We start from the raw sequence: 13,482 nt of genomic DNA, 5'->3' as shown, positions 1-13,482 counted from the left end.
GTGTACTGCACCAAGTGCATGGTCCTCAGACACACTAATACATGATCTCTCTGCAGCTATAAGAAAACTACTGTCTCCAATCTTATAAACTTAAAGGAAGGAATGGTTTTGTGGCTAAGACACTAGACTGGGATATACGAGAACTAAGTTCAGTTCCGCGCTTGCTCCCAGGCTTCCTGTATGGTCCTGGTTAAATCCCTTACTCTCTCCTAATTCCCTACCTGCAAATGGGGTGCCACTTTCTTTCCTTCTCTCCTTGTCTGGCCTGTCAGTTAAGATTAAAGTTTTTAATTGATGTACCTATAATAGCACAATGGTGTCACAGTTTCAGTTAGGAACCTTGAGGCATTATTCCAATACAAATAAGGAGGACACTAATAAGGGTGACATTTTCAAAGCAAAGCACCAACAATGTATGCATGCTTGGAATGTCTGCCCAAACCAGCATATCTGTGTAATACATTTGGGCTGTGTCTAGACTGGCAAGCTTTCCGGAAAATCAGCAGCTTTTCCGGAAAAACTTGCCAGCTGTCTACACTGGCCACTTGAATTTCCGGAAAAGCACTGACGATTTCATGTAAAATCATCAGTGCTTTTCCGGAAAAATATGCTGCTCCCGTTTGGGCAAAAGACTTTTTCCAAAAGACTTTTGCGCAAAAGGGCCAGTGTAGACAGCAGAGATTTGTTTTCCGCAAAAAAGTCCCGATCGCGAAAATGGCAATCGGGGCTTTTTTGCGGAAAACCGCGTCTAGATTGGCCACGGACGCTTTTCCGCAAAAAGCACTTTTGCGGAAAAGCTTCCTGCCAATCTAGACATGCTTTTCCGAAAATGCTTTTAACGGAAAATTTTTCTGTTAAAAGCATTTTCGGAAAATCATGCCAGTGTAGACGTAGCCTTGCTGTTTTCAGCATGCTAGTCAAAATAGGAGGCAAAGGGAAAATAAAATGTTTTTGGTAGGGATTCACAGAAATTCATTTCAAGTATCTAGAAGGTGTTTTCAGTTCCTGTATGCTTGTGTGTGCTCAGCAGGATGCGGTGCTCTTGAATGTGCTGATGTGAGGCAGGAATATATGTTCATAAACTTGGTGTTCTCTGTGGCTATGTCTAGACTACGGAGATTTTCTGAGATAGTATCCTGAACAACTCCACTGTGTCCAGAGAACGCATCTGCTCTTCCAACATTTTGTGCGGAAGAGCAGGCTTCCTCTTTTGGGAAGCCCTGTCTTTCTCGTGCCACAAGAAGAAGGGCTATTCTGAAAGAGGAGGTTTTTCTAAAATTTGGCCCAGTGTAGACGAGCCAAATTTCAGAAAAGCCTCTTTCAACAAAACTATTGGAAAAAGGTACACAAATTGCGGTGTGCAATTTTTCTGATAAAAAGCGGCAGTCTAGACGTAGCCTATATGACAATTACCTTCTGTTCTTAAAAGAAGTCTGGAAAACAATACATTGTCATGTTCTTCTTACTCTTGCCTCACTCAGAGCCTTCTGGTTTGCTTCTCGCAAAGCAGAGTTGCAATTTATTTTTTTTAATTGTTACATATTTTAAAGAATAGCTGGCAAAACGAAAATGCTCTTTGGTACCCAGAGCATCATATTAGAAACAATAGCATTTTATGCCTGTGGATTTGCATTATATTGGTGTGGACGCAACAGCCTGGAAATATTTGTGCCTGTGTATAAATGGAGACAAGCTGAGTGAAAATATAGGGTACTGACTAGTAGTGCCTTATATCTGGGGTTGCTCATGTAATTCACAGTTCTTTGAAGAAACCTTTAACTTATACACTAGAGTTTTAAAAATATTCTGTTCATGAATCCCAGTGCTTAGAAAGCAAAGGCAGTTGGAACACAGACTGAAAGAAAATAGGCAGCTGGTACTGTTGAGTCTGCCTTCACTTAGGCAATATCTAAGTCTGGATTGACGCTCTGAGATCGGTCCACCAGCAGTCAATTTAGTGGTTCTAGTGAAGACCTGCCAAATCAATCTCAGATTGCTCTCCTATCAATCCTTTTACTCTACCCTGGATGAGAGGAGTAAGGGAAATTGACAGAGAGTTTCTCTCATCGGCCCCTACCTTACCCACCGTGGTGGAGACGCTGTGGTAACTCAACTTAAGGTATACTAATTCCAGCTATGTTATATTCACATAGCTGTAGTTGCATAACTTAAATTGACTTTCCTCTTTAGTATAGACATCGCCTTAGTAACAAAAAGCAGGCTGAAGTGAGGAGGAAAGAAAGATTACATCTTATAACTGTGCCAAATACTTAATGAACAACTTTTAACATGAGCAAAAGAGGAAAGGGATTTAGATGGGAGAGAGGAACTCTAGGGGAAAAGCTCATAGGAATAAGAGGCACTCACTGGAGCCCAGAAGAAATCTGTCCTATGTTTGGAGTCCCATGGTATTACAAGCCTGATGAGAGGAACTGAAAAAGACTCTTTTGTAACAGTGGTGTTGGGGAAGAAGATTAAAAGTAAATCTGGGACTTCCGAGAATGACTTCAGTGAACACATTAAGAGGATGATGAGGCTGTCGTAGTGCCAGGTAACAATTAGCAGAATATTGGGGTGCTGCTGCACATTTTGTCATTCATAGTATTGTGCTGACTGGGGCCTTTCAGCAGTAATAGAATGCAAATAATATTCATAATCGGGGTCGACGTGTTCATGCTGTGCAAGGGAGTCCTACTCTTTTTAAAGTCTCAAACCCTATCCTGTTCCTACTACTGTCCTCCACTTGAAGTGTGTGTGGGTGTGTGGGTGGGTGGAGGGAAGTAATACTCTCAGCTCCTGGGGATTGGCTATACCCAGGGGTTCCTGTTCATCTTCCATTTAACCTGTAGGTTGCACCAATAGGGTTGCCTGTACTTGGTGGCCACATGATTAGTCTGATGTAGGGAACCTGTTTGGTCTGATCGTCTACTATATATTTGAGGGAGTCTGTCTGTCTGTTTGTTCAAGAATTCCTCCTAAATGGTAAGAGCTAGGATGACCAAAGTTGGTATGCAGCTTCCTTTTATCTTAACCTAAAGCAACAAAAGGGTTGGGTTGTGCCAGGAAAATGGGATGTGCTTCTCATAAAACCACACAGAAAAGAGACAATCACCAGGCAGGTAAAAGGGGCTCCATCTGTCCATCTCCATCTGTCCATCCATGACTGCCACCAGAGGCAGATGACCATTTTGCCCAGGGAGGCCCAGGGCAGCACAATTTCGCGGGGCTCCCCTTTGCCACGGTACATGCACGGGGCTTCTTGAAGTGCAGGGCTCGGGGCGGCCACCCCGCTCGCCCTGCCCTATATTCGCCCCTGACTGCCACAGTCCCAAACCTTTCATCCCTTATGTGCCTTTTAAGTAGGGGGGGGAGGTACTGAAGCTTCCCCATCTATTCATAGCAGAACTTTGCTGGCTGTTTACCTTTGTCAGGGAGAGAGGGGGAAGTGCACAGTTTGCTGCATTTCTCACTCTGACTGGGGAGTGTAGGGGGTGATGAACCTGGACATGCACTCCTCCCTATCTTGTGCCTGCTGGAGCTGTAGCAGCCATGGAGAGGTGCTTTTCACACACCTGGCCTCAAATTGCCACCATGAGAGACGGCTGTGGTAATCCTCTCTCCCCGGGTCAGCCTGCATACTGAACCCCTCTTTCTCAGACCCACCCCAGAGCAATGATTTAAATCAAGCATGTACATTTTCATTTTATTTATTTTTTTTAAAAGTGTTTATGACCCAAGCAAAGCCAGAAAGGCATAATTTTCAAACATCCCTCATTTCAAGATGTGGCATTTATTTTAGTCCCAGTTATATGTTCACCACACAATGTCCACACATTTTAGTTTGTTGAATATTACGTATATCAGAAATAAAGAAGCATGAAACTGAGGCTCTAGGACAGAGGTGGGCAATAATTTTTGACTGGGGGCCATTTCAAACATTTTTGAAGTGGCTCCAGCTGCCCCAGAAGGGGTGGGGCCTAATCCAGAAGGGGCGGGGCCAGAATGCTTCTGGGGTTCCCCACCCCCAGACCATAATTGGTCTGGGGGTGGGAGAGCCTGTTTGCCTCCCCTTTTCACTAGGCGCCCATGCCCCTTGCGGGGGGAGGGGACGAGAGAAGCTTCACACACTCCCCCGCCCCCAGGCCCTGATTGGCTTGCGGGCAGGGGGAGCACACAAATCCTTCTCCCACCCTACCCCTGCCCTGCGAGGAGCACGGCAGCACAACTTTTTGCAATATTTTCTTTATTTAGGGCTTGCTTTTTCAGAAGTGCCAAGCACCCACAATTCCAGTTCAAGTCAATGGAGGTCCCAGCTGCTCAGCACCTGAGGAAATCAGGACCTTGATCAGAATAGTGTGATTTCAGGGCTCTGAGTATTTGGGAAGCCCTTTCATTAACAGCGACCTTAGCTGGCGGGAAGATGAGCAGGCATACCCAAAGAAAGAGCTACGCACAGACTGGAGCCAGGGGCAATGGCCTTTCCTCGGCCTCTATAGTCAACAGGTTGAAACCATAATGTGACACAAAGAACTAAAAAAGGAGACACCAAAACAATGTGAAATACTGCAGGATTCATCCCATTAGGTCAAGTGACTCTTCCTAGAGCAGGGGTGGGCAAAAGGACCTCTGCCAAGTGGGTTGATCCGCGGAGGCCCTGCCACTCCCCCGACCCCTAGGCCAATTAGGGCCTGAGGTGGGTAGAGCGCATGAAGCTTCCTCACACACTGTGAGCAATATGCAGCACTTCGAAGCACTGCACGCTGCTCGCAGGGCAGGAGGAGACGTCACGAGCTCCCCCGCCCCCAAGCCCTGATTGATCCGGGGGTGGGGGAGCTGTGCAAAGTTTCCCTCACCCTGCACGAGCATATGGCACTTTGAAGTGCTGTGCACTTCTCACAGGAAGAGGGGAAGGGTGGAGGAAACTTTGCCCACTCCTCCTGCCCCCAACCCAACCAGGGCTTGGGGGCGGGGGAGCTCGTGACGTCTCCTCCTGCTCTGCGTGTGTTGTTTAGCCATGGAATGGAATGACGTTGTTCCCTAGTGGTTGGATGCCTTGAATGAGGATGACAATATTAATAGTATTGATGGTAAGTAGAACATCATCTTTAGCTCAAGTAATTGAGTTACAAGGCTATGTTCTGATCTTGTTTAAATCTGTGAAACCTCAATGTAGATACAGAAGATTGACAAGATAGAATTAAGGGCAGGATCTAGTTTCCCAAATGACTCCTAGTGCAGAGAGTACATATCGTTGTCCCAAAAAGGGACTTATTTTAGCATGTGTTGTAGGCTATGAATGTGCCACAAGGTGTCTTTTGGGACTTCCAACCAGCACTATACTTAGAGGGATTTTGAGATATGCTAATGGTGGAGTTTCCTCCTAATCGTTCTATTGGATATATGGGCAGTGCCTTGTGTGCATTGGGGTGAGGCTCAGGTCACTTATTGTAGCAATGTCTTCAGTTTTGACCCGGATCTCAGGTGAGCATGGAGGTCTGTGGATGTCATGCAGCTGTTTAGAAAGTGAGATAAATGCTATATTCATGAAGTTACAATATACGGATTGCAATTTTAATATTGGAAGAGTTGTTCTCCGACCTGAGAGGAAAATACTTCCATTATCTTGAGCTGATAACAGCAAGACATAAATCCTCCTCAGTAGGATTTCACAACAGACATAGCGCATGCATGGTCTGTTATGAGTTTACTGGGGTCATTTGATAGATAGGCATGGGAGGGAGTTGTAGAAAGCTCTTGATGGTGGTTCTTTGCAGTGAAATATAGTTAATGCAAAGGGAATATAGAAGAGTTCAGAAACAGTGAAACTCCTTTTGCACTGTAAAATCCTATAGGGCCCCTCTATTGCAAAACTCATGATTAGACTTGGTTCATACTGAAGTGGAATGAAAACCACCAATCTTTTCAATGGATTGCAGTAAGAAAAATGACCAGTCCTATTACAATGCAGCGTCTTTTAAAGAAAATCTTTCATTATGAGAAAGTGTCCTGGTGAGACAAAATGATTCAGGAGATTGATTAATAAGATTTTAGAGCTTTTCAATTTTTCCATTGCTGGGTTTACCCAGCCCATGTCTGTAGTGAATGAAAGTTGCTACTGTCTGACTGCTGTTTGTTGGTCCAAATAAAATGAATTTTGCTGTCTGTAAAATCAGAACTAGACTAATGTCCACATCACAAAACTCACAACCAAAGTTAGCATGAATTGAGAGCCCTTTTGGCATTCTTAGGAGAGAGGCTAAAGACTCAAAGTGTCTCTTCAGGTCATTGTTGATGAACATTAGTAGGACAGCCTAGGAGCATGCAGTATTAGATAGTTGGATGAGTACCATCTAGCACATTCCACAAGAGCTACATTCACACAGAAATTAGTGTTTTGGCAAATAAGACGATTCAAATTGCAATGATGAATGAGATTGTCATTCACGGTCATTATAATTTTGGCACAGTGAAAAAGGCAAATCCACATTTTCCCCTGCAAATTCTATGCACAGCTCATGCATAATGGATAGTGAAAATGATTTTTTTTTTATGACTCAAGACTAGAAATCTACTTTCTGAGCCTTGTGCAAAGAAGCTGGAAAACTTGTGCCGTCTATCTGCACAGGTGCTTGAGGTAGAACTGAAAAACAACTTTTTGAAAAAACAGAAGACAAAAAGAAATGTACAGTGCCACTGCTGGAGATAAAAATATCCCTGTTTATTTCTCTGTTGAACTTTTGGTAGGCTTGCTGAAAAGAACATTATCTGAGCACTTAACAAGAGGCCAGACATCTTTCAAATTAATCTCTAGAGTAATGGTAGTTGAACTTGCTCAAAACAGAGCTTTCAACATACCTCATTTTTTATAAAAAAAAGAGCCCTTCAATTTTCACTGTATGATATGGTCAAACTGCTTCTGTACAGTATATTGAAATCCCAGCATCAGCTTGCTGGCATGAAGGAAACATACTGTGTTATTCTACCCCCTTTATTCACTAGGGAAAAGTTGACTTATTCACTAGTGCTAATATCAACTCCCTCCCAGTAAGGTTCCAGTTGTTTCATTTCCAGAACAGCCATTATGTCTGTCTGTCTTTAAGGAGGTTTCTGTCTCATCTACGGTGAAGGAAACTGCAGTAGTAGTGATGGATTCTTATTAAGGAGGAGCTCACTTCAATGAACCATGGTCGAACATGCTGAATTGAATTCAAATATATCTACTATTCAGCAGAAATAGCATCACAACATCATAACACTCCATTATGATGGTTGAGACGTACTGTGGGATCACAGAATCGCAACATGTGGCATTGTATTGTGCCATTGATCTAGCAGAGTACTTGTTCTGGCACACCAAGCTCCAGAGTGACGGAGGTAATTCAAATTCATTTTGCTGAATTTGGGGTCTAGCCCACAAACTACTCCAGGCTTCCTCGCCCCCTGTTGTTAGCTGGGTCTGGGGAAGGAATAAGATTAAGAGGGGTAAGAGGTGAATCCAAGGGTTATACAGAGCAACTACAAAGTTAAAAAATAGCAAATATGTCATCCACCAAACCAAACCAAAACCAATACAATAAAGTGTCCTTTGCCAATTACTCTGAAGTCATATTTATCTTAATGAGTAAATCCAAAAAGCAGGGCTGGAATTAATACAAAGGCATTTTTGAAGTACAAGATAAGGAAATGCTGTACAGGAAGAATGTAGAAAACATGTGGGTGTTATTTATTCTGCCTCTGAATACTCTGGTATTGTTTTCAGGAGCCAAAAGGATTAATATATTCATGGCAATTAAAGTTAAGGAGCTGTGAAACCACATGGAAAATATACTACAAGAAAGTTAAGATGGAAACTTCTGATGAAAAAAGGATGAAAAAAAAGAGTGATCACATGAGATTGCAGTGCATACCTGTGGTATCTTGTAAAACTATTCAGCATGGAGAGCAGAAAAAATTAGCAGCAAGACAAAAAAAAAAAAAGGAAATATTCAGTCAGTCATCTCTTCTTCTTTTATCCCTTCTACTAGCACAAGAGACCTAATGAGGAAATCCAGGCTGGCAAAATGACTTATTTATCTCAGTTGCATGACTATAAAGTAGAATATACACTGGAAATTCCAGCCATCATATTAGGAAACACAAGGGATAGTCTACAACAGTTGAAGAGCTGATTGAGGAATAGTATGGTGATGATCTGTAATGGGTTAAATTAAACATTGAGACCATTGAATCTCTACAAAATGGTATTTGATACTGAGTGCATGGGAATGTAGCTCTTCGGAAAGAAGTTAGAAGGTCAGAGGACCTCTATTCAGACCACCTCTTGGTCACTGAAGTAGCACCTTATGTAAATATAATCCTCTTTATGCTCATGACATTTGACTGGAATAGATTGTCAAGAATTCATCTGAGTTTGTGGATTGTTCTCAAACAATCCATATATTCATTTTGCATTGATAGTTTGCAGCGACTTGTCATTTAGATAACATAGTAATATGAAGTAGAAAAGCCCTTTCTAGCAAATGCACAAGTTGACCTGCTAAACCATAATGGAGCTCCAGGGTTACCATAATGAGTTACTGCTGTTACTAGGTAAATATACGGTTTATTCAGGAGATCTGTAAATATGTGTTGTTGATCCTATGAACCAAAAAGGAATGGCATGCTTTTCCAAATCAGCTTTTTTCTCTTGGTTAAATTTTTTTTACAAATACCCATTTGTTATTTTTTATTTTTCCATAACATCCAATAGTTCACTTTTTAAAAGTAAACAAAGTAGCTCAAGAAACAACAACAACAACAAAAAGCCATGTGAATATGTTCCATGTTGTTTCGTGGTCTGCCATGATTTGTGTTAAATTTCAACCTGAAATTAATTTTTACAAAAGATTATTCAGAGGATTTATAATGAACTATTGGAACTACTTTCACAATGAAAGTGCTACCAAGTATTGCTACAATAGCCATAGTCACCAACTCCTTTGAGCTTCTTTACAATTGTCTAAACGCCTCATTCAGCAGCTCAAATTACTTTGACACACAATTATTAATTAAATTTTTAAAAGAGTTCCATGTGGCCTTCTGTAAAATAATGCAAAAAATAATTAGAAGAAAGCAATTGAATACTTGGGAGAATTTTAGGAAATGGGTCAGTAAAGTTATAAGGGCAAATTCATCCCAGCTGTAATTCCTTTTACTTCATTATTTATATAGAACTTAATTAAGTTCCTAAGCGCACTGAGCACATGCTGAGAAATTTCACTTTCAAACTGACCCATTATGCATTAACCTTTTTGTGATATGCACAGAGCCTAGTCATGTTGTAATCTACAAAGGTGTTTATCACTAGCTATGTAGAAGAATTAGCTATTGTTTGTACGCATCATGTGCAGTAATAAAGTATTACTCCTGTACCAGTGGGCAATAGCAAGCATGCCAGAATGTGATGGAGTTTTTATGTTCTTTCCCTCAGTAGGACCATGGTTGTACAAATGTATTTGTGCAACAAATGTATGTATGTATGTGGTTGCACAAATGTATGTACTAATACAGGCTACGTCTACACTGCACTGTCATGTGAAACGAGGAGTAACGGTAGTTCGGACTAGGAAGCCTAGTCCAAACTACCTTGTTCGTGCCACGTGTAGCTGCGCGGCACGGAGTCCGCACTAGCAGACATTTAAAAATGGCGGTGCCCGGCTTTATGCAAATGAAGCCTGGGAAATTCAAATCCCGGGCTTCATTTGCAACTCCGGTTGCCTATATTACCACCCTAGTTCGAACTAGGGTGGTAGTGTAGACATACCCTAATGTAGACAAAGCCCAAGTGTATAAACACAGGAATCTTGAGTAGGAATAGAAAGATTGTTTTACCTCTATATCTGGCACTGGCATGTCTGCTGCTGAAATACTGTGTCCAATTCTGGTGTCCACAACTGAAAAAGGTTCTTGTTAAACTGGAGAGTGCTAAGAGAAGAGCCACAAGAATGATTACTGAATTAGAAATTATGCTTTATAGTGGAAAACCATAGAGCTCAATCTATTTAGTTTAACAAAGAGAAGGTTAGAAGTGACTTTCTCACAACCTAGAAATATTCTGGTGGGGAGCAAATGCTGGGCTCTTTATGCTAGCAAACAAAGGTATTACAAGATCCAATGGCAGGAAGTTGAAGCTAAACAAAGTAAAACTGGTAATAAAACATTAATTTTTAACACTAAAGGTAATTAATCATTGGAAGTGTAAAGAAATGTATAATTAACCATGTTAGACAAATGCATATTAAATGATGTTAAAGGTGTAGTTATATATTTAATAGTATTATAAGAAAATGTAAAAAGAACTGTTTTGTTGACACAGCTTTTAAAACTCTGCTAAAACAATGTTATAGGTTGTGAAAAATCAGAAGGTTGATGTGTGTCTTATCTACAGTGTATTCTTGGTCTATGTGAATAACAGAGCAAAGCAAACCAGACAAATGTGTGATTTACTAACCAGGTGCAGATTTTTCAAATAAACTAGAATTGGGAGAACAGATATTGACTGAAGAGAGCTAGTCAACTCCAATCAGATAAGTAAAAATGACACAACTAACGTAGGATATAATAAAATATATGAAAGCAATGAAAAGACAGCTAGATTAAATGAGAAGGAAGAGATTAATGGTTAAATAAAAGACAGAAAAGGAGGTGCCAATTGGAATTTTAGCAGGACAGGTAAAAATATATTAGTTAAAAGGATTTGGGGTGTGTGTATGAAAATATATTTAGAATGTTTAGAGATGAGGTAGTTTTGATAATTTGTGCCTTCATGATGTTACAAGGTATAAAGGATGCTCGTTTAACAGGAGGTCAGATGAGATGACCACAGTGGTTCTTTCTGGCTTTGGAACCTATGAATGGGTGTTAAATAGGTCACCTAATAGTCATGACATTATAATAGCTTTAAAATTAGAGACTCAAACATAAAAAGGTTGATGGGTATATCTATACTATTACTGGATTGACACTGTAGTGATCAATCCACTGGGGGATTGATTTAGTGGGTCTGGTGAAGACCTTCTAAATAGAGCTAACAAATGCATTCCTGTTGACGCTGGTATTCCACTAGGATTAGAAGCTTGAGGTTGAGTTTCTTGTGTTGCCCAGCATGGTGTAGATGCCACATAAAGTCAACCTAAGGTACGTGATCTCCAATTATCTTATTCACGCTGACTTTACCCCATAGCGTAGACCTGCCCTGAGACTGTGTGTGTATGTAGGGAGAAACAGTTTTTTAATGTGAACTTGTACAAAGAATGATGGGGTATATCATTGAGATCCAAAGAAAGATCTCTGTACATTCAGAATTCTACTGCATTTTAATGACATTGGCATTCTCAGTAGTGGTAGATTAATTCTTGTAGTGAGATGTTAGCTGTCGCTAACCATAAGTAGATCATTTAAGTGTAAAAATGAGGTGCAGTGGGGCTTGCAAAATATGAATAAGGAGAATGACAAAACCTGTAGGTTCAAGGCATAAAAGTAGATGAGCTTAACAAGAGCAGAAGACACTGAAAATAAATAAAGAAATACATAGACTATGCATTTTAGAGACTCTGTGCATCTGCCTCTCTCTCTCTCTGTGTGCGTTCGTCCATGAGTCCGTTCGTTCAAGAACTTCTCCACGGTAAGAGCCAGGACCACCAAATTTGGTATTTGGGTACTCACAAATGACCACAGGAGGATAGCAAGTGCCCTAGAGTGCAGCTGCTGGCCAGAAGCATGGCCCCTGATGTCCCAGGCTGTCGCTGGAGATCAGCTGATCAGCAGGTCATGCCCTGAAGAAAAGCCAGCGGGCAGCCAACATGTCCTCTCCCCACCTTGGAGCGGCCTGAGGGAGAAGCCGGTGGGTGGCCTTGAGGCCTCCGTGCCCCAAGCCTGACCAAGGGAGCCAGCCCTGGGGAGGAGCTGATGGGTGGGTATGGACCCCACCCCGTCCCATGCTGGCCACTGGGAGAAACTGGCAGCCACCACGACCCATCCCATGAGTCTCCTACCAACACCTTGCCCTCACTCCTGCACCTCCCCCTCTGGGAAATCATCCTCACTCTCAATCCAGACTTTTGCACCCCCATCATTCACACCTCCTGCCCTGAGTTCCCCACATTCCCAAGCCCCCGTGCTGACTCCTGCACCACCATCCCACCAGCTTCCTGCCCTGAAGGACCCAAGCAATGCCACATAAGTTGTGCGTGTGTGTGGGGGGGAGGGGGGCAATTTTTCTTCTAATTTTGTAATCCATAGAATCTAATTAAATAATTTAAACAATAGCAACATAGAATATTAAATTATTCAGGTGCATTTAGAAGGATAAGTGTTACAAACCCAAGATACTTTTTTTTTGTCTCCTCTTTCTTTTTCATCAATAGAACATCAAGCTGGGTACAGGATTTTCTAGCTTCTATTCTCTGTCCCAGTGCTAATTCTGCCGTCTGGTTGATAAATGGGATATTGGATGAGGGCCCATCTCTGCAGGAACTCAGTTGGCACTTGCAATGCCAGCTGTCCCCAGCAGACGTCAATGCTGGAATGTGGCAGGGGATCCCCTTCCAGAAGTCAAGTGTGATGCCGGAAATGCTAGTATCTATAAATACTCCCTGAATTTTTACATTTAACATTGGCAAGCAGGACTGGAGTTCTAGGGGAGCCAACTGAGGTTACTCAATTAGGACCAAACTGCAAAGAATGGGGGAGGGGAGAAGGCACCCCCCCAAAGCTGGTGGTTATTCCAAAACTTGTATTTACCAAGAAAGCACAAAACAGCTTCTATGTTATCTTACTGGTTACCCAGCAGCCAACAACTCTGTTCCCTTAAAGAAGGGCTATTCAACACACAGCCCATGCGTTGCATGCGGCCCGCGGCCCATTTGTTTATGGCCTGTGGTGTCGATTTACACGGAGCTCAACATGGGCCCATGGGTGAGATCCTTTGAACATGGCCTCCACTGGAAATATGCTCCACAACGGCAAGGCGTCTCCCAGGCGGGGTGAGCACTGAAAGACGCAAGCAGATGGGCTGGTTAGAACAGACAGGTACAGGGTGTCAGTGTTTTTAGCACCCCGGGAAGAGGTGCTGGGAGTGCCAGGGCATTGTGTGAAAGAAGCTATTTGCATATATTTACATATATATTTGCATGTATATGCAACCACACTTAAGTTGCGGCCCTCAGTATGTGCTGTGAGTATCACTGTGGCCTCTGGGGGCTTCCAAAGTTGAGTAGCCCTGCCTTAAAGCAATCCAGCATTAGGCCTCAATTCAGATATCCAAGTCAAATTTGATCACTGAAGATCTTATTCATCACATAAGAATGTTCTACCAACCACAAAGGTTCAGACACATTGCCCCCCAAGCCAATGAATATTTCAGATCTTATCCCAAATACACACTTATAGCCAATTCTATGAAACTAAACTAATATTTATTAAACAAACAAAGAAAAGTGAATA

The sequence above is a fragment of the Pelodiscus sinensis genome, chromosome 1 (assembly GCF_052426305.1).
Source record: "Pelodiscus sinensis isolate ZL-2025 chromosome 1, ASM5242630v1, whole genome shotgun sequence".
NCBI classification, from domain to species: Eukaryota; Metazoa; Chordata; order Testudines; family Trionychidae; genus Pelodiscus; species Pelodiscus sinensis.
Note: the sequence above shows the minus strand (reverse complement) of the source record.